The sequence below is a fragment of the Schistocerca piceifrons genome, chromosome X (assembly GCF_021461385.2).
Source record: "Schistocerca piceifrons isolate TAMUIC-IGC-003096 chromosome X, iqSchPice1.1, whole genome shotgun sequence".
NCBI classification, from domain to species: Eukaryota; Metazoa; Arthropoda; class Insecta; order Orthoptera; family Acrididae; genus Schistocerca; species Schistocerca piceifrons.
Window position 1 is genome coordinate 558745139 of NC_060149.1, and position 26230 is coordinate 558771368.

Sequence of the window (26230 nt, forward strand, 5' to 3'; positions counted from 1 at the left end):
TGTAGTACAGGCTTTAAAAAAGAATCGAAATAACATATACATCAGTGTTACAGGAATTATGACATAAGTACATACATAAAAGATCAGAATAACTTTTGAAACATCAACTTCACACATGAGCAACAAAACTGAACAGATAAATAATGTCTAAACATCTTTACAAAGTAAATAACATAGTATTAGAAAAATTCTACAATGTAACTCATATCAGCTAAACACATAAAGACAGGAAAAACACAAATATTCAAGAGTACACAAACACATAGCAGAATAACACAAGAGGAAAGGGCAGGGTTTGTTTTCAGTGTAACATTTGGTACTGCAGTCCAATCTAAAACTTCATTCCATAGATTTTTCGCCTTATTTCAACATTTGTTTCCACCAAAAAATCCTATCCAAGCATGCTTTCTGTATATATATGTTCACATATTTCTTACCTCATTATTTTCCATTATCTTACCTCATCATTTATTTCCAAGAAAATCCTACCTAAACCTGTTGTCCCTAAACCCTACTTTTTTGCTCATATTCTCTTTCAAAACACTTTTTTGGCCAAACCATTTTCTTATAGCTTCTCAATGCATTTCTTCCAATTCATCACAACTCGTTCTCTCATATAGCCTACCCCAACTTAAGGTAACTTAAATCTACTGAGCTCAGATGCTAAACTATGGGACGAGGCAATGCAGCAGCATAAAACAATTAACACAAACAGCAATGACAAAAAAATGGAAATTGGCAAATCAATTGCAATATTACAACTAATATAAAGCACTGCGCAGCAAACAAGAAAAATAAATCAGTAGTGAAACTGGCTTAACAGAGAAATGTAAAGTGAAATTTAGTAGCACTATGCCTGGCAAACAGCAGCAGCAAATGCAATAACTTATATCTAAACATGACATAGCTCAAGCAGAAAAAATAGTACACTAAAGACAACAATGCAGATTAGGCAAATGTATATTCACATCTTAATGTCTATATAATTAAAGTGGTGCACCACAAGAAGTTATTCTACCAAAAAAAATTACCAAGTACTTGAAAAGAAAATTCCGTATGCAATTCCTGTGAAGGGAAATGTCTTTTTATGCTCCTTCGTTTTTTTGAATAGATCATAAAATTATTTACTGGATCTGTAGGCATAAAATATTTATATTAGTACATCTATTAAATTTTATTTTAACCAATGCTGCAGTGCAGCTAGAAACTAGATATTAAACGAAATGAGCAAATATATATATACAAAGCAACATATGAAACGTCATTCACTAGGCAAATGTCGTCTCCAGAGGTAGAAAAAATCTCTCAACTAGAAAGACAATAGATGTAGAATGTTTCTCATCGTGTCATTAGGCATTTTAGTAAATATCATAAATAAGAGCTCCACAGTGTAATCATATGTTTTCAAGTTCAAGCGGGTCGTTTTTGCGATGCTTTCTAGAAAGGAATGTCAATAGCGAGGTTAATGGTCTCTTTTTTTATTTCTCCACCTAATGGCTTTTTCTTCACGCAGGTGGCACAGCTAGGCGCTCACAACGCATTACGTGAGGTCACTTAACTTTCTTACCAAAATATTTACGACAGCAGTGACAGTCTCATATAAAAATTTCACAGCTCCAGAATTTCGTTGCAAATATGTAGAAACAAAATCCTATAAATATAACAGTGTCCAAAAATATTTTCGTTGGCATTGTAATACATTCACAATTTTTCATAATTCTTAAAGTACGATTCTTGCTTTCCAAAATCCTTTTCGACAAATCAGAGTCCCTAACCACTACTCATTATTCCTTACATTATTACACATATACATATTCGTCGACACTTCTTCAATGTTTCCTAATTATATATATGTAGCATAACCGAATTCCTCATATAGCATCAGCTTATTGATCATAAACATACCTCAACAGCATAATACACGTCGTCGTCGTAATAATAACATCATAACACCTCAGTCAAATCTCAAAATCGTCGTAGCTTTCTCAAATAAATTCCAAACCTAAAAAACTCTCTGTTCATTTCAATAGTGTCATCTACCACAGACGTACTTTAAAAATTGTGATCGCATACCAAATATATCATTCAACACTCTCATAGTATCACAATGGTTCCGAAAAAAATATGAACAGTTCACAAAGTACAGACAAAATACAATTTCGTAAGTGTGAAGTTATCCAACGGTGTAATTACGTAAACATCTGTCACTGATGTAGTAAAATAAACGTTTGTCTCTCTCAGTTAAATGATCAGATAGCTGTGTATTTTGTGTTGGAGAAATATGGTACTGATGTGTAAAGTTGTATAAGCAAATACCATATTAGCTAAAGCTCCTTGTGCTTGCCAAACACATGGTACACAAAGTAAATGTGTACCCCCCCCCCCCCGAGGATTAATGTAATTATACCCTCAGGTGTTACAGATTATTGCAACGGAATGAAATGTATCACGGAAAAACTTTGTATCATTGTACTTCAAATATCTTTAAAAATAAATGTATTAAGTACAAAATTAGTCACTCAAATACGTGTACTATAGCGCTAGCGTCTTGTTGTAAGATAATCTCTGTGGAAGTGTCGTAGTTATCGTCCTCCAAAAGCTAAGTTCTGCAGAAGTCAATGTACTTACCTCATGATAAACAAAAGTGAGATGCTTTGCGTATAGATATCGTAGTTATTATGCTTATTGCCGTGATGAAGAAAGTACTATAATGTAACGTATTGTTGTGCTACGAAAAAGGCTGTCTCATTGTAGCTATACCACAAAAGTTACTACTAAAACATGTTTTACTTTCCAGAAGAATTTTGAAAACCTGTGCAGATATAAAACAGATACACCGCAAAAACAACATTGTAAATTGTCACTCAATAGTAGCGTCGTGATAAAATCGTGTAGCTGTCACATAAACTAACCACTGTGTCATCTGGTATCTCACAGAAAGTACTTTAAATCCAGAATGTATTTTCAAGTAAACCAAAATGTTGCATTAAGATCTCATTAGCAGTACCGGTACATGTTCTAAATAAGTCAGCCTTATAGTCATTACGTAATCGTGCAACTAACAAGCAAGAATGTACTCACACAATAACACTGTGTCGTCAGTTCACTATAACAATGCACTCGTAAATACTGTCTAAATATGTTCCCTAGGTTATAGACTGGATAGTTAACTTCAAACATTGTTGCATGATAACAGTTTCTAAGTCTGACAATGCATACTAGAAATGTGAAGTGAAACGTTTTATGGCAAAGACAAAGTTAAAAGCAGATTATCTTTCAACAAACGGTTTTACATGTGAAATGTGGTGTAAACCTTTACTATTCCTAGTACGCAGAGTTTCAGCTTCAGTGGAATTATCATGTGGTATATGGTACATCGGTAAAGAATGTTAAAATTTTTCTCAAGGTTAGCGTCTATGTAATTTTTCCCTGAGCCAGCCAGCGCACGTGGCTGCCTGCGGTGTGAGTCATTGTGTGTCTCTTTGTTGGCGTGCGTCGTTATTGGGATTAGGAGACCTAACTTCTACAAATTCACCTTGTCGAGAGTGCCCTACTCAGTTTGATTTCCGCCAGTTCTGATGCAATTCAGGTCTGTCGTTACAATCATATCGTCTGTCGTCATGTCGGTAGATTGCATAGTTTCTTTCTTGTCGGTTAAGCGGTGGAGAATTTCTCCCTGAATTATCACTGCTCGGTGGACCATTGCGTCTGAAGTTATTCTGTCTCCCGTGATAATAATAGTTCTGTTTGCCATATTGTCTGTTTCTATGGTAATCTCTGTCACATTCATTACTACGGAACTGCGATCTTTCTCTGTAACTATTATTACTCTGCCAACGGTTGTCATATGGGTGGTGTCTGTTTTGGTCACGATTTGTGTTGTGAGAATGGCCTTGTCGTGTCCAGTTATTATTTCTTTCATCGCAGAATTGCAACGGATGTGACCTGTAATTGTTGTGCTCCTGTTTTCGCGTTCCGCGATTATCAGTGTCAATTTCTAATTCTTGTAAGAGTCCCTGAACAGCTTGAGAGGTGGCATTAGCCCCCTCTCATATTTCTATCTTACGATTTTCCTCTCTAATTGCATGCAGTGAAAATTCTCTATTCCTTCACACGCGGACTTCCCATGCAGCGTCTCTTGTCACCCGGGTGGTCCGGTGACAGGCGGGCGCTGCTGATCTAGAAAGGGTTAAGCTGACGGGTGTAAGGAAGTCGAGTGAATGCTTTGCAGACGAGGACATTGTCAAAAGACACGCCCGGAGGGGTCTGAAGTAGCGTCTGGGCTAGAGGTTCCGTTACTTCGCAGAAACTTAGCGAAATCACTTTCTGGTGGGCTACCAGTGAGGCGTGGGAATGACTGTGTACCCAGGCAGTTGTGGCGGGAAAATTCCCGCGCTTTCTGCAAAATAGTGACTGTGATTGGCTTGCTCAGGGCATAGCTCCGTGACGTAGCAAAATCAGTGCAGAAATTGGCGCCAAGAATCTCCATTGGTGGAATGGTAGTGCTCTGGCAATAGAGTGGAATTTTCCGCCGGTTTTCGAGTTGCTGATTGGAACGTCTAACCACGGCCACTGTCGTGGGGGCGGGAATGTTGTGTGTTCGGCCTGTACGGGTGCTCTAGGTAGTCGGCTCTCGCCTTTCAGTCGAGGACGTCGAAGCAACCAGCCATCGCCTCCGGTACGCCAGATCGTGTTCTGGCAGTTAAGAAGACAGTTTGGTAATGTATGTCCGCAGCACCGGCAGATAAGGATTTTCCTAGGTGATAATCAGAGCTCAGCAGAGTGCGCCTGTTCATCTTTTTCTAACTTTGTTCTGTCTTGAGTAGCAGCAATTAATGTTGGGTTAGCTGTGTGCCTCTCTTAAGATTTGAGTGGCAAGGAATTGGCTCCACATACCACTTTGTCTTAAACCTCACAATCTAGTTTAGGGACGACTTCACCTTCCCAGCGTTTGTTTGAGTATCCCATTTGAGCCAATTTGATGTATTATAAATGTTTCATGTGTTTTTGTTTATTATTTTGTGTTTAGTCTTAATAAATCATATTGTTATTTTGGACAGAACTTTCATTCTGTTAATCGGTAGAGCAACCCATTATTTCTCACTACGTTAATGAAACCTTCCTTTATTTAACTTATTTATCAAATTAAATTATCGCAGGAGCCAAACTCTTTTCCACTCCAATTGCAGGGTTGATTACAGTCAGTTCGCGTATATTTTTTAATCCATGTGCAACAGCAAAAGTCGGCGTTAGAATAGGGGGGGGGGGCTTAGAGTATCATCTACATATGTAGATTCTAGAAGAATTTAGCGTTAAATATACTGCTTGCCCCGGCACCTCGGAAGCTTCAATGTTGTCTTTGCAACGTCCTGCCAAAATAATATGTCGTAAATATTCAGGTAATTTGATTAAGCAAATGCGGATGAGTTCTGAGGGGTTGTATGGGTTTGACAGGTACTGATTCTTGTGCAACATGTCCTCAAAATATTTCACAAGACTGGAGAATTCAGATTGTTCGAAATGTTTCATCATTAAGTTGCTATGTTTTACTCGGTCTTGTGTAGCTTGAGACCAATATGCTGAGAGGAAGGCTTGATAAAATTCTCCTTCACTGTGGCAATCGTGAATGGCCGATCGAATTCTTACCGCTGGTTCATTCTCTAGATAGCCACACATAAATTCTAATCTGTGCTCTAATGACCAGTTGGGAGGAAAACAATGAGAGAATTGATGGAGCCACGCTTGTGGATGAATGTCGTTGCCAGAATTCTTAAATATTTTAAATTTACGTGTAGTAATAAACAGCTTATATTCAAAATCATTATGTCGGCGAGTCACATATCGGTCATTGTTACGTCGTTTCGGCGGTTCCATTTCAAAATTCGGTGCACCTTGCCAATTTCTTTGATAATTTCCGAAATGCACTGTTATTATTTTGTGGTTGTTCCGTATTTCTATGTCCCTCTTCCTGTATTGGAGCACGAGTGGCGTCTAAAATATGTGATTCCTGTGTTACCTGAGTCAGCTGATCTTGTACTTCCCGGATTTTTCTTTGGTGTTGCGTATTAATTTGATTCTGATTTTGTTTGAATTTCCTAATTTGTTCGCACTCTTCTGTGTCATTAAAGACTATCGGTTTTGTGTCATTCAGATTATCATCTAACTTCGTAGATAAGTTAGTGAACTGATCCGAAAGTTCGGCTACTTTCTCCGATAGTGAACACATTTCTTCAGTGTGTTTTTCTGAACCAAGTTTGAGTGTCCATTTGTGAGGAAATCGAATCTACTGTGTCTAAGTTTTCCTGAGTTTTGGCAAGTTGCGTAACCGAATCGGTAGATGCAACTGAGTCAATTTAAGCCCACAAGGTCTCATGATTTTCATGAACAATGGTTTGCAGTTCTTTTATGGCTGCTTCGTGATTCTGTAATGCATTTTCATGCCGCGAAAAAATAGGTTGAAAATGCTCACAAATGTATGTTTTTACGTCATTACAGACTTTTTGATATTTCGATTCAATGTTATGTAACTCAGTAGTTAAATCTTCACGTGTTTGTTAAAGTGTGGTGTCTAACTTCCGAAGATTTTGTTCCATTGTGTCTAACTTTTGAAGCTTTTGCTGTGTTTGTCTCTGATTTTGTTCCGTTTGTTGCATTAATTGCAATAATAATGTATTAGTGTCTGGAATTTGTTCCTCTATGCTTTTCGGCAGAGAATTTGCACCGGCAACATTCAAATTTTGACAAGCAGAAAATGTGTCTTTACTTATTTGAGGAAACGGTGAGGACGCAAAACCTGAATCTACAGTATTTGCAAGATTGTGTCCTGTCATTTCGGATTCCTGTGGCGAGCTCTTGCCGACCGATCGATCGATAATGCTTCCCTGTTCACTAATTGTTTCACTGCCTACAGCATTATTTGCAGCCCGCTCCCTTTCCCTATGCACAATTACCAAATTACTACTTTGAACATTAGTTAATTCATTACTCGGCGGCGCTGATAAGCTACGCTCGTCGTCACTATTATTTCTCAGTTTACTTTGGAGCCTAGTGTTACGTTTTTCACACGCCATTATTGTCACAATATTTCACACGACAACACAGAAAAGCACAATTTGAAGAGCAAAAATAAGAGAACACATTAACATAGCACTGAAAATGATATCTAGTTAATTGCAAGCGCAGCTGCAAAATACTTGGTGCAAATCTACATGCGTGCCACACCTGTTTTACTGTACAACAATGAAAGACTGCAACTACAAAGGAGATTCTCTCTACAATTACGCGCTAGCAATAAACAAAATCTATACTAATTACACAAACTACAAGAAAAAATCAGAAGATTCCAGTGAGGTATCCTCGGCTAAGGGTCGACAGATGAAACGTCCCCTTTGAACAATTATACAGGACTGTGCTTAAACTGACACACAATATTTTTAGCGCAACGCAATCTGATTTTCAATATCCCTACAAAAGAATGGCCCTGACTAACATTAACATAACCTTTCACAAATCACTTACCTCACAAAAATCTTCGTTACTCGAACTACTGCAATACAGCGAGCGCCACTACTGCCAGCTAAATAAAAGATTCAAACTATGGAAGGCACTAACTACTGATAGGCATAGTCAGCAAATGAAAGATTTTAATAGAGAACAAACAATGTATTTACCTTAATAGTGTTGAAAAATCATAATATACATAGCAGTTCATGACATCCAGTCTTACAAATTTCCAAACTCCACCATTTCTCTCCCCACATCCACCACTGCTGGCGGCTCACCTCCAACTGCGCAGCGCTAGTCGCTTTTAACAGCCAACTGCCCACTACAATGGCCAATAATCCAACAACAATGCAAACCAGCCACAGACTGCACACAACACAGCCAGTGATTTTCATACAGAGCGCTACGTGGCGTTACCAATATAAAAACCTAAGCAGCCTACTTACTGATTTACTGCGCCATCCTTGTCCAGTATGAGTTCATGACAGTTATCTGATGCCATTGTCGTCGATTGAGGTGATAAATCCTGATTTTACTTTCCTTCCTTCTTGTAGTAACTTTCTGGAGAGTTTACAGTTTCTCCAAGGAACTTGTCAAAACGCTGAGATAAGACTGTGGACCACCAGGGAAGATTTAATCAGTGAAATTCGCCAGTAAATTCTGCATTTGGACCTTCTTCAACTGCAATATCGGGATAGGTATCGGAGCAGAATAAGGTATTTACGTGACATTAGAGAGTTTCTCAATCATACGTGTACCAATGGTTATTGGTCTGGGATCTAATGCTAAGTGATAATGAAGCCAACTGACAATATGTGTGGCAATGAACATCATGAAGTTAGTAACAGTCGAGGAAACGTATAACATTTGTTTTGGCAAGTAGATAACGATTTTAAATACGACGCATAGCGTTCTGCTTTTCAATAATTCCTCTTTCAGAGAAAATCTGAAATCAAGACACCATGCCGGGCCAACAAAGGGCACAAAAGTCTGCAGATATCTCTGTGTCAAAAAAATGGTTCAAATGGCTCTGAGCACTATGGGACTTAACTTCTAAGGTCATCAGTGCCCTAGAACTTAGAAGTAATTAAACCTAACTAACCTAAGGGCATCACACACATCCATGCCCGAGGCAGGATTCGAACCTGCAACAGTAGCAGTCTCGCGGTTCCAGACTGTAGCGCCTAGAACCGCTCGGCCACTCCGGCCGGCTCTCTGTGTCGAATAATAAATAAAAATCGCACAAGACGAGTGCGCTGTCAAGAAGGTTAGAGTGTAACATCTCGGTTCTGTGTAGACAGAGCATTCCGCCAGCTGGTCCATGAAGGGAAACGGACGGAATTGTCTGTAATACTGTTGATGAAACTATCACGGTATTCGCTTAAAGTGATATTAGAAAATCGCAGGAAACCTGAATCCGAACCACTCGGCAGACATTTGAATTCAACACCATAAGAGGATTTACTCTTTTCGCGTGAGCAGTATTGTGATCAGCGAGCGGCTATGTCAGAGAGATTAAACAGGTGAAAACAGTTATGTCTCACTACTGTCATAGTATCCTGAAGTCAAAAAATGCAACAACTTACAAACCGTCTTGGACGTCTTAAGAGATCCCAATCTACATGCATAATTCAGTTAATACCCCGCACATAATATTTTATGTATTTGCACAGAGAACTTCCGTACCACTCCATTAACTGTCAGATATCAGTTGCTGCATCTATGTATTCGTTAATTTTTACTTTATGGAACGCATCATATAACCAGAAGACAAAGTCTCACAAACGTTTCGGAATGGTTTAGGGTATTTCTGCTTCCTTCCCTCGCCAGTTTCGGAGAACTGTAGAAATTACTTTGTACAATACCATAAGCTATTGTTAATTTACTATTAAAAATAATTTAAACAGCAGCTCACGGTATTACATACCGTCATTTTTGAATTTTATCAAAGCTGTGGAACAGAATCGGATTTTTTTTAAAAAGAATAACTGCATTTTTCGCCGTGTACCATAATATGGTAGTTTGAGCTGTTAATAGAGACGTGCTCCACATGTACTCGTATTTTCTTTTTTTTTTTTTTTTTTTTTTTTTTTAACATCAGAAGTACCGTTTACGTAATATGGTGCAGGCTACTTGGTATGTACACACAAATACCAATAAAAATGAAACGACAATAATACAGCCATACTGATAAATAATAACTATAAATCATCAAATGGTTCAAATGGCTCTGAGCACTATGGGGCTTAACATCTGAGGTCATCAGTCCTCTAGAACTTAGAACTACTTAAACCTTTCTAACCTAAGCACATCACACACATCCATGCCCGAGGCAGGATTCAAACCTGCGACCGTAGCAGTCACGCGGTTCCGGACTGAAGCGCCTAGAACCGCACGGCCACCGAGGCTGGCTATAAATCGTCTTCAACCGTAGTAAGTGACCGATAGTTCAAGAACATTTCAGCTACAGACTTTGACTATTTCAAGTCATCGTACGTGTTGATCTTCTGATCTTACTTTCATCTGAGGGCAATGCCCGTTTTGCTTAGAATTTATTGATTTAGCAGTTGAGATTGTTCTCCTCCAGAATTAAAACATCTATATACATACACGGAAGAAGACGCCCTTTTTGTAACAAGCGAGTCACTAAAAATATTCGTCTTTTTAAGAGAACGCTAACAAAAGGGAAGGATTTAGTTGCAACGGACAGCATCATACGTGAGCAACCAGCCCGGTGGCCTACTTCAGTAATTGGATTGTGAGGCCTCAGGGTAGGAAGGGAGTACTAGGAGGAATGAAAGACGGGATGGACTGGCTGGTGAAATGTGTGTACGCTCTTCTTTAAAGAAATAATGAAAGAACTGTTTGAAGGGCGAGGCGCTGGACAGTTGCGCCCCAGGGCGGGACCGCTCTAATCACCGCCGCTGCCGCATTGTTCGCTGCAAAGGCCCGCGGACTTGAGAAAACACGGCCGCCGCTAAGACTGCCCTGCGGGTTAACCGTCCCCTACCTCGCCAAACAGATACAAACCGCCGTGTTTGTGCAACTGCACCACACTCATTGTGTGGCTAAGTTGTAACCTTCCTCCAGCTGCTTGAGATAATATACAGTTTACAGACCTTCTTCTGCAGCAACACACTACCAACGAGATGTCGTATGAAACTACGACACAGGGGCTCGATTCCACAACCCACGGCGTTTCCTCCACATTTTTTTTTTTATACGCGTTTTCTGCTTAGAGAGTTATTCGGCTTCATATTTTTCAAACGGTAACTGATTGATGTGTAACTGACGGAACTGCACTTTTAGAGCAGTGAACTGATGGTTAATCAGATTGTTGGAAGTTTCAGACTCAACATCATCTTGACAACGTTAGCATTAGAAACATACAGGTGTTCGGAGATTCCCGTTACAGACTTCTAGGAGTTGTGGGGGGATGTGAGTAGATAACACTGCGAATAGGAACGTATGTCCGGAAACGTACCGTCTCCGTGCGGCAACCATTTGAAGACATTATGGTAACGCAACCACTTTTACAAGTAATTCATTAGGCGTGATATAGTCCATCACTTGTTTTACAGTTCCACTTCTCAATAGTCAAAGAAATTGCTCCTGTTCTCATTCACGGGTTCTTTTCATCGTGATGCAGTAAGGCCTCTTACAGTTCCGATGACGTCGTCTCCTTAGTGCATCAGTCACGCCTGCTGACGGTGAAAGTACCCTTTACCGAAGCCTTTGCGCAGTTGCGGAGGAGTCGGACATTGTGGAGAACGATCTTGGTAAAGGCGACTAGTAGTTCTTCCATTACCGTGTGCTTAACCATTCAGAATCGGTGTATTCTGCAAACGTGTAGTCAGCCATTTAGCTCTAACACTCACAGACACGTGAATGAGGCTCAAACCGGGTCAGAGAGGTATGACAGACGTCAAATGACATCAGGCGATCCGACCTAACGATCCCCCACCATGACTGTCCTGTTTCATACCTACCTAGCAAACATGTTTTCAAACGGCTGTAGCACGAATACGTTACATTTCCGCACATAAGTTCTTGTTCAAAATATTATGTACTCATTCCCCTCTACAAGCCCTAGAAGTTTGTAACGGGAATTTCCGAACACCCTGTAAAGTTAGATGCGAAATAATGTTCGGTCTGTAGAACGATGTCGGCAGTTAGTTGTCGTGGGCAGGAACAGGCACCTATGCTGGTGCTGCTGCTACTACAGCCGTCATGAAATGCATGCAGTGTATACGCAGTGGCAAATATGGACAACCATCAATTGTATAATAGAATGATGACAATGAAAATTTTTGCTGGACCGGGACACGAACCCGAGTCTCTCGCTTATCGTGAGCGGTCGCCTTACCATTTTTTAATGCTTGTCTTGCTATTCGCTGTCTGCATTTTATACCCACTTTTTGTTAACAGGAATGAACGGACACAGTCAGCTTCAGGCCAGATGGAGATAAGGCCGGCAGGGGTCGAAACCCGAGGCCTGGCCACGATGCCTCCCCCTCGCCTGTCGCAGTGCTGGTCCCTCGCATGGACATAGTTTTTTATTTCACGTTTTTATTTTTATTTTGTTTTTATTTTTTATATTTTCGTAAATTTTGTCTTTATTGTTGCTGTTATTTGTTTTATTACAAGAACGCCTATTAGACAAAAATGCCATAATTCCGGGACTCAAAGGGAAACAAATTTTTTCCCTAAGAAGGACACAATGAGAAAAGACTTCAGAGAAATAAAAAGTCAAAAGAAAAGAACTACCCAATTCCTTGACGATTAAAGACAAGATGCAACATATTTGCAAATAAAACACGATAATGCGGAATCCTTTGCCACTTCAAGTGAGCAGTCACCATATTTTGGCGGAAACGAAGGGGGCAGTATCGTTGTCATACCCGACTAAATAGTGGGAGTAGTGTCCTAGCAGCCATACGATCGAATTAGTCTTGGTTCGAGGGAAAACGGAAAAGTCTGGACAGAGGAAGTTCAACCGAGAAAGCAGCTTCAGCTGATCGGATAAGGAGAGCCAGTTGTTTGCGATTTTTCTCGTCCACAAGCGACGGACCTTTGTGGTAATGTATCAGGTTGATAACATGTGTCGCAAAGACCAGTCGGACTGAGACCTATGCGATGGAGACGTTCGTTGGCCGGGATCAGATTGTGAGTGATCCTATGCCATGAAAAGGCGATTTCCATCGGGAGGGTAGGAAGACTAACGTAAAACCACACTGTTTTCCAGGATACCAATGGCGCGGCCATTTCAACTTGGGACAGGGATGATTGTACTCCCCAACGAGAAAGACAGGATCTGGTGGTAAGGTGTGTCATTGATAAAATATCAGCTCCCAGAAAACATATATTATGTAAAATTCACGTACTGGCCACAATTTAATATTGATCCGACCACGGTCGGTAGGTGGAGTCAGACTGGCCGGTTGAAGAGACATAAATAAGCGAGATGTAATAGAATGAGCAGCTCGAGTACACGTTAAAACAGTACGCCGTATAAACAGTAATGAATCCTTCACTATGATATTGGGAAGTCCCATACCGAAGTAATGTAAGAAAGTTTTAGGCCTGCATCTACTGATTAATAAAACTAAGCAGTTTATTACTTTCAAATGACCGGTAACAGTCCGTGGCTGCCGCGCTCTCAGGTTGAAAACGTTGTTTGTTGTTGCTGTGCGGGAAGGCGACTGTCACATGGGGCAACGTGGGGGGTGGGGGGCCCTGAGGAAATTCAGTGTCAGGTACAAATAATACACGCCACTCTTACACATGTGGGTGGTGCGGTTCGTGAGAATTAACGGAAACGGAAACTGACGGGATGTCTTTTACCGTCACCACAAGTGCCGCTGGCACATTTTGGCTGATCTGGTTTTGACCAGCAGCGGCTTGTGGCATGCTTTCCCCATCCGGGGTCTCATAAGAAAGGAGGGAACACGGTAGAGACTCAGGAATGTCTGGCAAGTCTGTAGATTACTACGGAACTCCGGAACGGGTCCATCTTCTTGTGATTTCGAAGAAGCGGTCTCGGTCTCGGGAGTCAGGTGGCAGAGAATGCTGGACGCTTTTGAATCTTGACCAGCAACCGACATGTTACGATCCGGTCTAAATTGAGAGAAGGGAGAGGCCTCCTGCGGCGGAATCTTTTCAGTAGAGCGGAGAAGCGAAGAGGAAACGTCTGACTCCTCACCATCTTGCATCCGTCTAGGCTTGTTTTGAAGTGAAAGTGGTGGCGGAGCGAAGCTACACAGGCGAAGTCCTTACTCGAGGCTACCGTCGGAAATGCATTAGGACCATAACGTAATGGCTCGCCTTGTCACTCATAAACGTGATTAGACACAATGGCTGTCAGTTAATGAACTAGATCCGCTGAAGTTGGCCTCTTACGTTGTTCATAAGTAGATTTTAAGACCGTGACATGACGCGGGCAATTTGTACGGAGGTGTCCACACTCATTACATATAAAACAGATCTCCTCTTGTCCGGTGTAAACTGTATGTACACGGTATGCGCACACCTGCAGATGAGATAGAATATTCCGTTTGGCCACCATGTTCCAGGATCGAACTCCGCTATAAACTGGTGAACGATATTGAGCGGACCAACGTCCCCGCCGTATATTCCTTATATCTTCAAACAGAAGCAGGACTGTGTTGAGTAAACTGTCATCAGTTTCGGGCGGTTGTCAAACATCCACACATGAGTATATTCTACCTCCGTATTCGCCAGAATAACGAGGCTATTAGAGACATAGCGATGAGCTCAAGGGTCAACCAGATACGGGTCTATAAACGGTCGGTTGTTCTCTGGGAAGGAGACCAGACAGCGAGGTCATCAGTCTCATCGGATTAGGGAAGGATGGGGAAGGAAGTCGGCCGTGCCCTTTCAGAGGAACCATCCCGGCATTTGCCTGGAGTGATTTAGGGAAATCACGGAAAACCTAAATCAGGATGGCCGGACGCGGGATTGAACCGTCGTCCTCCCGAATGCGAGTCCAGTGTCTAATCACTGCGCCACCTCGCTCGGTACGGGTCTATAAACCTGACGTATAACACGCACGATTAAGAGTCGAAGTAAGCCGTGTGAACCTCTGCTAAAGTGACCTTCATAGTATCTACAAGGTTTTTTTTTGAATTTCTAACAATCTCGGCTGCACATGACGCGTGGACTTGTCAATACTAAAACTGACGGTACCTGTGCGTGGAGTGTTCCTCGGAGCCATGGACGGCATCACGGCTCAAGACAACGTCGCGTCAATATGGAATCACAAACACGAGACGAAGAAAGACAAACAACGATGTGACGCTCACAACGAGTCACACGATACCAAGGACAAACAAGGACACCATCGCAGGGCAACGATAGAGGCGGGAACAGGCGGAACCTTCTCGTCCGGCGTGCGAAACGGGAATGCCATTAGGCCTATCCCAGCACGACTCACGACCACTCAAACTTCCATACGCCCTGGTACGGTTGCTCGGCGTGTTCGGTGAGTTAGATGCCCTCAGCAACGAACAATAACGAAAAAAAGCAGATTTAAAAACAAATGAATAAATATACGTCGTCAACCATGTTTCTACAGCCTCTACCCGCACATTGTTTATGTATATTCCCGTACAGGCGACACATTTTAATTGAAATTCGCCTGCCCGCTGTTACTCATGAGTGCATGCATTCATGTCCTAAGGAACACTGCATCGTAATATCGAATAACACAGGCACTGCAATATAGTATTTATCCACCGACAGTGGCCAAGTGACTTTCAAGTAAAATGTCTGCTCTGTACGGGAATATGAATAATGGGTGTACAAGTAGAGATTGTAGACGTACGGTTGACGACGTACGGAAGTTTGTGTCGAGCTGTAAGTCGTGCTCGGATAACCTAATGGTAAGGCAACCGCTTACGATAATCAGGCAATCCGGGGCCGAACCCCGGTCCATCAAAAATTCTCATTATACGCGTGATGGTTATCCATATTCACAACTACAAATATGTTTCATGTATTATATGCAGAGAATAAGTCTTTAAAGATGTGGAACAATTTAATAATTACTTTCATTAGCAGAGTAACACAACGGTTGTCGTTGACGTGTAAATACGAGTATGTCATCAACATCAACAGAATCCATTCGGTATCCACTGCCGGGTAAAGATCACCTTCAGACTTGACTACGTATTACAGTTTTCAGCTATAGATATCTTTGTTGCTGCGTTATGCGCTATAAAGTCGTCTACACCCATTCAGACGAGCACTGTATACAGTACTTTCGAACCTTCTGAATCTCGTAAAATACTTGCATAGAGCACGAACAATCTGTTCGCCTGCCTGAATGACCTACCCAACTCCATTACACTTTCATAAGAGACTAGATTACTTCTTACACTCTATTCTATTTTCTAAACCATTATTTTGTTATCTTGTCTCTCCTAGCAAATCTCAACACTTATCTCTATTTCTCGCTGCACAACATTTGGTTTTTGAACGGCTAACATATTAAACGACCATACATCACTGGCATACGTAACACCTGGTAATACACTGACTGTAATTTTTTATTTTCAGAAACGTCGGAAACTTAGTTTTGAAAACTTTATTTAGTTTACCAAAAGCACTCTAGACCGTTATCACTGATCCTCTCATTTCTTTTGCTAGCAATCCAGTCGTCGTCTTAAACTAATACAAAATCTCATCAACAGTATTTATGAACCATACGTTGTCAAGAATATTTTTCTTTCCAACGTGTTTATTATACATAATTTTAATGTAATTATAACTGTTCATCAGGCTTACTTCAGACTTTACAGTACTGTATTCTTCCATTTTCCGGCACTAGAGTCCACAATAGAGCTCAAGTGGTTCACATGTGTTTCAGTAATATGTATTCCTTTTTCTCTTTTCCAGTTTAGGGTTCTGAAAATTTTCTTTAGACCTGTTGAGAATTGTTTTGGTGATATGTGTCTTCCTGCATAACTCGTGTTTAAGTTCTGAATTTCACTGAAATTTGACGAAGGCTGTTGGAAACGTATATCACAATAAAAAAGTTTTGTAATAGTCTTTTATATGTATAGCTCCTGGTCTACTGTAAGAGCAACCACATTACGGGCAGGAGGCTACATGAAACATTAAATAATGAGCACATGTATAGAATACAGTGAGCGCCTTTAAAATTTTATTCGGATTATTCTTATTCTTAGTAGGTAAACGGAGCAGGTGACTGAGAAAGAAAAGGATATACCATTTACAAAAAGATTCATTAAGAAACGAATTGGAGGTTCTAAACTCTAAATAATGAATATTTTAAAATTTTTGAGAAAACGAACTACTCCGAACCATTTTAATGTCCATAAATGTGATTACCACATCTGTCTACAACAGCAGATGACACGCTACGTAGCACAATACTGCTGCCATATGGTAACAAATGAAACTTTTCTTCTGCTATCTTAACTAGAGAATGGTCACTGATGTACTAAGAGAAAGCAGTTGCGTTCTGGCCGCATATTAGAAGGCGGTGCAGGTAATTATCTCTCAATCGATCGTGGATACTTCACACTGTTGCGTTTAATACCTTTTGCAAGTCACACGTAACAATTATTTATTATATTGTAAATTAAGTACGTCCCATCAGTAGATATAAATTGACCTTCCTGATATCAAAGCCTGTCAAAAGTCCAGTCTGCGATTTGGAGTGTTTATTATTCGTGGGCACTTGGACGAGGATGGAAGAGAAATTGACCACAGCTTCTTTGATGGAAACATTGTGGCATTCGCCTGAAATGATTCTGGAACCTGCGGGAAGCCAAAATCAGTGTTATTCTTTTACTGACTCAAAACCCATCCCCATCCCTATATCGGTTCAAGACAAAGTCAGTTCAGTCTCATTCCGGAGAGTGTGGGAAAATGCCGGCATACTACACTTTCGTCCTGTGGATGGTGACTTGTCATTGCTCTCGTCCACTACATTTTGAGGTGTTATTTGCATATCCAAATAGTGCAGATGACTTCTTGTAGAATATCGTGCTACGCTTATGTATTTATGGGAAACTGAAGAAAGGAAAGAAGGCAGAGACTGAAACATTGTACTGGCACATACGAAACTCCTCTCAAAGAGCACCAGGACTTCCGCCGTGCTTGTTGTCCTCATAGGCAGGACAGAGCATCACCAGCTGTCACAAGCTATTAATCCCACAAGGCATCGCAAAGAGAATCAGAACTTAACGCAGAACATTGTCGCAAAGATTGCTTATCAAGAACATTACACCATCCTCTTTCTTCTCTTAGATAGCAAAATAATAGTACGAAAATCTCTTCCGCAACAAGAGCTTGAACCTGCTCAAGTTCATTGTGATAGCGTGAATTTGTGACTCCTTACACGGAGTAAAGTCATGCAATCAGGGACCGCTGATGTTTTTTCACAATATCCCATGTCCTCCACCATGTTCAGTATTATCTGAACGGTACATGGCTGCGGACCAAGCACCACAACGTCATAGCTGCTGGCATGGCTACATAGGATAGACGCTGGTAATCACATGACAAACAATTTCCGTTCAGCAATTACCGAAATTAATACGACAGAAGAATCTTAGAAGCATAAACGCTGGGATAAAGCGACAGAAGAATCGTAGAATTGCAACCACTAGGCTTGGCTCTGACCTGAGAATATCTCATCAAAGTTTGATCGCAAGACGCGTTCCTAAGGGCATTTCTATGTACATTATATTATGATCAGCATTGAGGTCACGTTATGTAAAGCAGCATGTCGTGACCAGCACGTGACCAGCGGACCGGAACATTTCATGGTGCTTTAGTAAACTTACCTTTCTCTGTTTTCCTAAAGACACTTCGGAAAATGTCAGACATGTTGCCTCAGACAGTACTGAAGCTTTCCTTCCTCATCAACAAATTTTGTGCCATTAAGTTAATGAATACATAGTTGAGGGATCGTAGTCAACAGCACAAGTTACTGCCAGTTTCACTGGAAATAGTAAATCGGTATACAAAATATCAGTCTACATTTAGTATAGAGTGTTTCTTTAACCATCATGCAAACTTTCGGGAGTGTTGGAGAGAAATAGAAGTCTGAATTTGAGGCAGAAACACCCGAGTCTAAAGTTACAAACGCAAGTATGACTTGAAATAACTGTGACAGTTCTGTATCTACAAATAGCTCTTCGTATATTATAATAAATTATTTTATGGTGGCTAACATTGTATGGTAGACAGCTGCAATCACCGTGCAACATACATCTTGAGGAACTGGGACAGCTGGCAGAAATTTTTGGAAGATGTGTTATGTGATCTTCGGGCACGTATCGAACGATGAATAGGAAACGAAAGTTCGGTTTTGGGAATAATTCACACTAACTTTAGACCTAGTGTGTACACAATGACATTGTAATTTAATGAAATAAATAATAAGAGCACGGTGAAAAAGGACTGAATTTAATGAAAAATTAAGTGCTGTTTCCTTAATATATTTTTCTGAACTTTACTATGTAAATGTGTATTCCTTTTTTTTTGATACCGTATCTTCACTTACATACATTCTCATAAAGGTAAGACAACTATGAAATTCTTTCTCCAAATGATCCACATGGTAGTAGTCTGAGATATAGGCGTAAAGAGTGAATAGTTTTCTGATAGGTGGCACGTGCAGTTCAAGATGTGTAGGAATAACGCATACAGACTTTACAACGATTGTATTCGCCTTAGCCGGGAATGGCGTAAGTTTTCAAGAGAGGATCCCATTCATGAGTTTCCTACACAATAAAGAGATTAACATGATTCATATTTATGATCACGTTATAAATATTTCATTGTAAAGTGGAATGAGACCTGACATTCAACAACTTCTTTGTGAAAATTGTCGCTTTATTCGTCCAGTTTCAATTTTTCGCCTTCTTACAAAATGACGTCTCATTCAGAACTTAGTTTACAACTCGTTACAACTTTTCAGTTCTCATGCAGCTAGTAGCTAACTGTATGTATAAACTTTAACATATTTGGTAGAATTCGTGTAAACGCATCCCTATGAAGAAACCAATACAGCTCAGCACTGAAAGCTGCAAGCGAATATTCTCCACCCTTCTTTGTGATGAACGTCTACTTAAACGTTTTGTAATTATTTTAATTCAGCAGAAAATGCTATCAGCAACGTGTAAAAGACCCGTTGGATTATTTCCAATGGCGCGTGACAGCACCTAAATATCTTTGTTATCCAGAATCCTGCCAGGAACTACTTCATCTATACTTAATTTTTGTACGGACTAAGGTGTTTTCGGCGAGATCTTCTTCACAGATACACAAGCAAAGAATATTAGAGTGGGAAGGATCTTGCCTTGCGGCACGAATGATGCATGGAAACACGCACTTCGGGAGACCCTTGTATGATATGAGCCCTCGGGGTATTTAGCTACATCTACATATCCATTATGCAGTCGCAAAGTCTTCTGACTTTCCAATTACAACTATGTTACAAACATTAAAACCTCTGCCATGAAATTGCTTGAGGTCCTAAGCAGTTAAGTCGCTACATTAGGCTGACGAGTTTCCAGCGGTGGAATGAAGTCATTTGTTTTTCTTATTAGGGGGAGTGGCAGCTACAATAAACACACGGACGAAAAACGGACTGAATGTCTCTTCTAAGGTTCATCAAAGCCGCGTTCTCCTATAGCAGCTGGACTTAGTTGGAATTATTGCGCTCTCATTTTCTGTTTACATTAAGTTTTCCATTGAAGTTAATGTGGCAGTTGGTGAGCGAAATATTGCAGTCCGTAAATCGCTGGATTCACATCTGGATGACCAAGACTCTAATCCCCATTGTTACATCCCTAGAATTTAGTGATGATGATGATGGTAATGATGAGGTCCCAAACTCTGAGGAGTGTAGAGGACGATGCGGGAAACCCGTACCGCCGTACTAGGCAAGGTCCTAGCGCAGGTGGTTTGCCATTGCCTTCTTTCGACCGTAATGGGGATGCATGATGATGATGAAGACGACACAAAACACCCAGTCATCTCGAGGCAGTTAGAAACCCTGCCCTCGCCGGGAATCGAACCCGGGAACATGTGCGCGAGAAGCGAGAACGCTACCTCAAGACCACTAGCTGAGAGAATTTAGCATTTTCCTAAAATCATCTTAAGTTAATAGGAAGAATGTTCCGCCCAGAAGACCACGGCACCGACAATGCATTAACCCAGCGCTAGCCAAATGAGTGAGATTTCCTTCTGCAGTGACACTGCTGCTGATAAGGCATCAGATCTTAATCTTCGTTCAGTCGTTACAACCGTTAATCTTTTAGCTGCGTCAGGAAAACTACTGTATGTAATTCGTACTGTTCACATTTTACTTACGATTTACATAGACTGGCTCTACAATACTGCACCAAAATAGTGTATCATTAATATCTAGTCTCTATGAATGGTTTCTTGTAGAATATAAGGAAAATGCTACCATACAAGCTATTCTCAGGTGCCCTTTATTTTCTACAAAATTTTGCGTAAATATCAGGTCTAGTGCCAAAAGTTGATGCAGATCAACTACAAAGAACAACTACAGTTCCCTTATTTCGTCGCAACTGTTACGACGTACAGAAGTACCCTGCCACACAATTCAACGATAAAATACTAGCTTCGTATTTGGAGAACATTATTAGAGTTTCGAATAAGCAGTCTTTTGAAGAAGTCAAAGGTTTACACTCCATTAGGGGTCTGACATTGGCTACAGTGACAACAACTCGAATTCACACTAGTCATTATTTCGGCTCTACAGACCTTAGCTGTTTTTGTAAATGGGGCTAACGGCCCATTCGACCGGTGATCAACTATTTCGCAGTCTATTAAGCCTCAGCGTACCAGGCAGTTCACCTATACCAAATATGTTACTTTCCAAACGGAACAAGTCTCACTAACGATTTTGCGTAACCACCAAAAGTGCACATAGTTTCCATGTCATTTTTAGTATTTGAAAAGAAATTCTTCCTTCAAGTTAAGGATAGTCTCGATAATTACACATAATGTTAATAGGCAATATCTGATGGTAGAAAGAGCAATTCATAGAAGACTGTAGTTAGTGTGCGTTCGCTAAAGATATTTCAGTGTTTTTCATTGGCACTGGCTACTACCCCAAAGTAAAAGATGTATGAGAGGACCGTTCTCGTTAGGTCATGAAGATTGCGATGCGAGTCAAGAACAACATCTAAGAGTATCAAAAGATGACAAGTTAACGTCTCCATTCTCCAAGGTGGGACCATCAGCTAAGCACGTAAGAAGAAGAGGTAAACAGAAGCTTTCTTAGATTACCGTGTTCTCCGGCGGCTTGATTGGAACAAGAGTTTGCTTCATATCCTTCGCGCAACAGTGGCGACTTCTTTGAGTACATAACATGCAGTCAATTCACAAATCTACTATCACTTAACAGAATTTTCACAATAAAAGGTGAAATCTTTACCTTGACCAGCTGTGTCAGAATGTCTCTCGCCTGTGAAGTCCCTTCTACATCATCCTCTTAAAGTATTTCTTTTGCTTAAAGGCCATGTGAACACAGCAGTTCAGTAAACAATAGGAAATCAGTTGTTGCCGATACGACATGATTCTGTCTCAGACGCTTAGCGACATAGTCGTAACACCATGTTTTATTAGCTGTACGTCACCCTTCGGCGCAAGTTATCAGTACAAATGAGTTCTACGTTTTCAAAAGCTTATTGAACAATCTCTTCCGGTGTGTACGTTATATACAGCTGGCAGTGTCTTTTAATTTTGTCTAGTAGCTGGAGTATAACTGAAAAGGAGGTCTGCGCTATCCCATATCGAGTTTCGTGCTGAATGATTTTCTACTCACCAGCACAGACAACACGTGGCAAACACCGAAAAAGTAGTCAATGCTACTGCTATTACATATAAATTTCCTAAAGATAACACAATTTAACGATGCAGTGCACTTTTTCACTCACGTTGCGTTGTTACTAAACGGTTTACAATTGTTGGAGACATGGTTGTTACAGTCACTACTTTGCCCATAATTGCCGGCCGCTGTGGCTGTGCGGTTCTAGGCGCTTCAGTTTGGAACCGCGTGACCGCTACGGTCGCAGGTTCGAATCCTGTCTCGGGCATGGCTGTGTGTGATGTCCTTAGGTTAGTTAGGTTTAAGTAGTTCTAAGTTCTAGGGGACTGATGACCTCAGATGTTGAGTCCCATAGTGCTCAGAGCCATTTGAACCATTTGTTTTGCCTATAATTAATCAGGAATGTGAGATATTGGACTTACTTACACACAATGATACCATATTAAGTCATTAATGGACTTTCTTAACACTGCGCGACAAATCGAGTGAGCTAAATACAGATTTAACCACTCAATCAGCCTGAAGGTGTGGTTGAATAACTCCCAGTCTGAAAAGGTACTGTACGCAAATTGGAAGGAACTTGATTTGATTCCAACAACCTCTCATTGTTGCTAAGTAGAGGGAACTTTGTCAGTGCAGTGATCGATATCAGGAGCGAAAATGTGAATGAGTATTTATGGGAATATGGAAACATTCCTCATTTAAAGGTTGTGCACAACACTAAGTTGGTGGAGAAATTTGCTGTCTCACTCCTGAAGTCGAAGACAGACATTTATATCCTACAGTATAAATTAGGACTGCCGATATTCTTAATATGGTCGGGAATCTAATATACAGATAATTAAAAATGTGTCATTATCGGCCCTCGATATATGGAAAATATTACGATATATCGACGGAAAAGAATATCAACGGAAAAGAATATCGACGTACCCGCCTATAATATATCGGCTGCGCATTGTAAGTATACAGCCTGTTTTAGAGGTTTATTTTTAAGTATTTATTTATTATAGGATATTCTGTACGTCATCAAGCTAGCAGCCTGCCTATCCCCCGTAGAGCAAGAATTGAAACGAAAATGATGCACTTTCACGCTTGGCGATAACCACTTTGCTAACAATGGTAACTGCATGTAAGTTGCACAAACAACAGAAGGTGCCCTATGGGTCCGTTTTACGGTTTCGTCACGTAACGGGTTTGTGCGGAACACTTCATGTCGACTTACCTGTTTTTTTAATTTCTCCCAACGCAAGTGACGTAGCGGTTGTAGTGTCCAAGTTGCGTGGTGTAGTTAAATGTTGCAGTTTCTGTTGGTTGCACAGAGCGCCGTTTGCGTCAGCATTTCCCCTCACTCGTCTCCAATCTTGCCATTTAGATTTTTTTTTGTTTCGTCAATTTCAGCAACTGTTTTCTAAGAATGCTGGCACGTAAAAAATTGTTTTTTAACGCAATTGGTGTGCTATTTCGTCCCATCGGAAATCTTGTTATTCCATTCAGTGCAATCAGACTTCTTCTTTGTGATACCAATACTTGCTTCACACTGTCAAAGAGGAAGACTGGACATGATGAAAGCTCAAAATGTAGTTAATACTCCTTCGCACAGCGATAATAAAATTCTCTTCTACTACAGTTTCAAATATTTATCGAAAATTGCTAAAAATATAATATAAAATAAAAATATCGGCCCTCGATGTAGCTATTTCAATATCGATATTTGAGGTAAATTACGCAGCCGATATATATCGATATTTTTTGACAAATATTGATATATCAGTACATAGATATTTCATCAACAGCCGTAGTAGAAATGTTATGCTAAGCAGCCTCTGCTGTCTCTGAATTAATGATACAAGTTTACGACTCATGGCATGTACCACTGCAGTGTTTATCGCCATCTCCTGTTGGTTTCCTACTTTAGCACTTGTCATTAACCCTCTGTCACCGTCATTTAGACTTCAAGTGTGGCCACAAAGCAAGAAGGTTCAGGGCTCGATATCTCGTCGACGACGGGATATTAGAGACGGAGCACAAATTTGGACTGAGTAGGCACTGGGAAGGAAATTGGATGTGTCATATTAAAAAGAACCGTTTCATTATTGGTGGGAAGCACAAAGATCGTAATTCTGTATGGCCGGATACGGAGATGAAATAAAGTTTTCCATAGAGCGACTGTAGTCTTTTCTTCAGTTTCGCCGGGTTAAATTGGAGTAGAAACTAGAATTTTGGACCAAGTTCACCCTGGCCATTCTCACGAGCAAGCTAGTTAGTTAGTTACATGTCCCATAGTCATTAGAACGATTCTTTTATCGAAATGGCGTATGACGAGGCAGTTTAAAGGATATGTTTACATGAACAGTGTTAACGTTAATAAACACGTTATCATTTTAGCTAGAAGGCAACTACAGTTAAAAACAAGTTGCTTTTTCTTCCCCTATTCTATTTATTTCTTTTACTGGCTTCCAGTTTTTAAGTGGAAATTCATCAATGAAACAGAATTAATGGCCCACTAGAAATAATTTTAAATTATAATCAAATGACTCTGAGCACTATGGGACTTAACTGCTGTGGTCATCAGTCCCCTAGAACTTACAACTACTAAAACCTAACTAACCTAACGACATCACGCACATCCATGCCCGAGGCAGGATTCGAACCTGCGGTCGTGGCGGTCGCGTGGTTCCAGACTGTAGCGCCTAGAACCGCATGGCCACTCAGACCGGCTATTAAATTATATTTAAAATGTGCTTCGCTACCTGTCAGACATATTATGTTATTGTGAAAATGATCAAAAATTTTTATTCCTACATATTGAACTCTTCTGAGCCATTGACAACTTTAACAGTGGGTAATAAAAGCCATTTTCCCTCTAGTGTTGTAGGCAGGCACATCACTGTTCGTCTCAATTGTGATGGTTTATTTATGACGAATTCCTTTAGCGAAAATATGTATTGTGATGGGCAGTTAAAATGCCTAGCTCCTTGAAGAGGTGCGTGCATGACGTCTCTGGGTGAACTCGACATATTATTCTTAAAAAAATGGCTCTGAGCACTATGGGACTCAACTGCTGAGGTCATTAGTCCCCTATAACTTAGAACTAGTTAAACCTAACTAACCTAAGGACATCACAAACATCCATGCCCGAGGCAGGATTCGAACCTGCGACCGTAGCGGTCTTGCGGTTCCAGACTGCAGCGCCTTTAACCGCACGGCCACTTCGGCCGGCTATTATTCTTACTTCTCGCTTTTGTGCAATCAACGCTTTCTTTCTAAGTGACTGCCGCACCCGCTAATGTTGTCTCCTTTTACAGCCAACAGTGAGATTGTAATCGACTGATAAGCTACATCGTGACGTTCTAGGTATGGCATGAAACACAAGTGCGGTTTTTAGAAATAGCTTGATGTATTTCATTCTAACGTATCGGTATCTAGCGTTCACTTTCACGTGTCAGTGGGGGATGTCCAACATGCGGAAGTTCTTAAGCACCTTCCAGTTTGCAGCAGACATTGTAGTGACGGCTGGTCCCGGCGGAGGTTCGAGTCCTCCCTCGGGCATGGGTGTGTGTATTTGTCCTTAGGACAATTTAGGTTAAGTAGTGCGTAAGCTTAGGGACTGATGACCTTAGCTGTTAAGTCTCATAAGAATTCACACACATTTGAACATTTTGAACATTGTAGTAACTCATTTTCAAAATTTCGATCAGTGAAAAAAATATGGCATTAAATTTAATTTTACGTATATCTGTAGGGCGGTGCTTCACCGCATATTTTCCGCAAATTTCAATATTTAATACGACGCACTAAGATGGTACTTACGGAAGTTCCAATATAAATCCACCTCTTCTGCTGAGCTACGTGTAGAAAAGTACC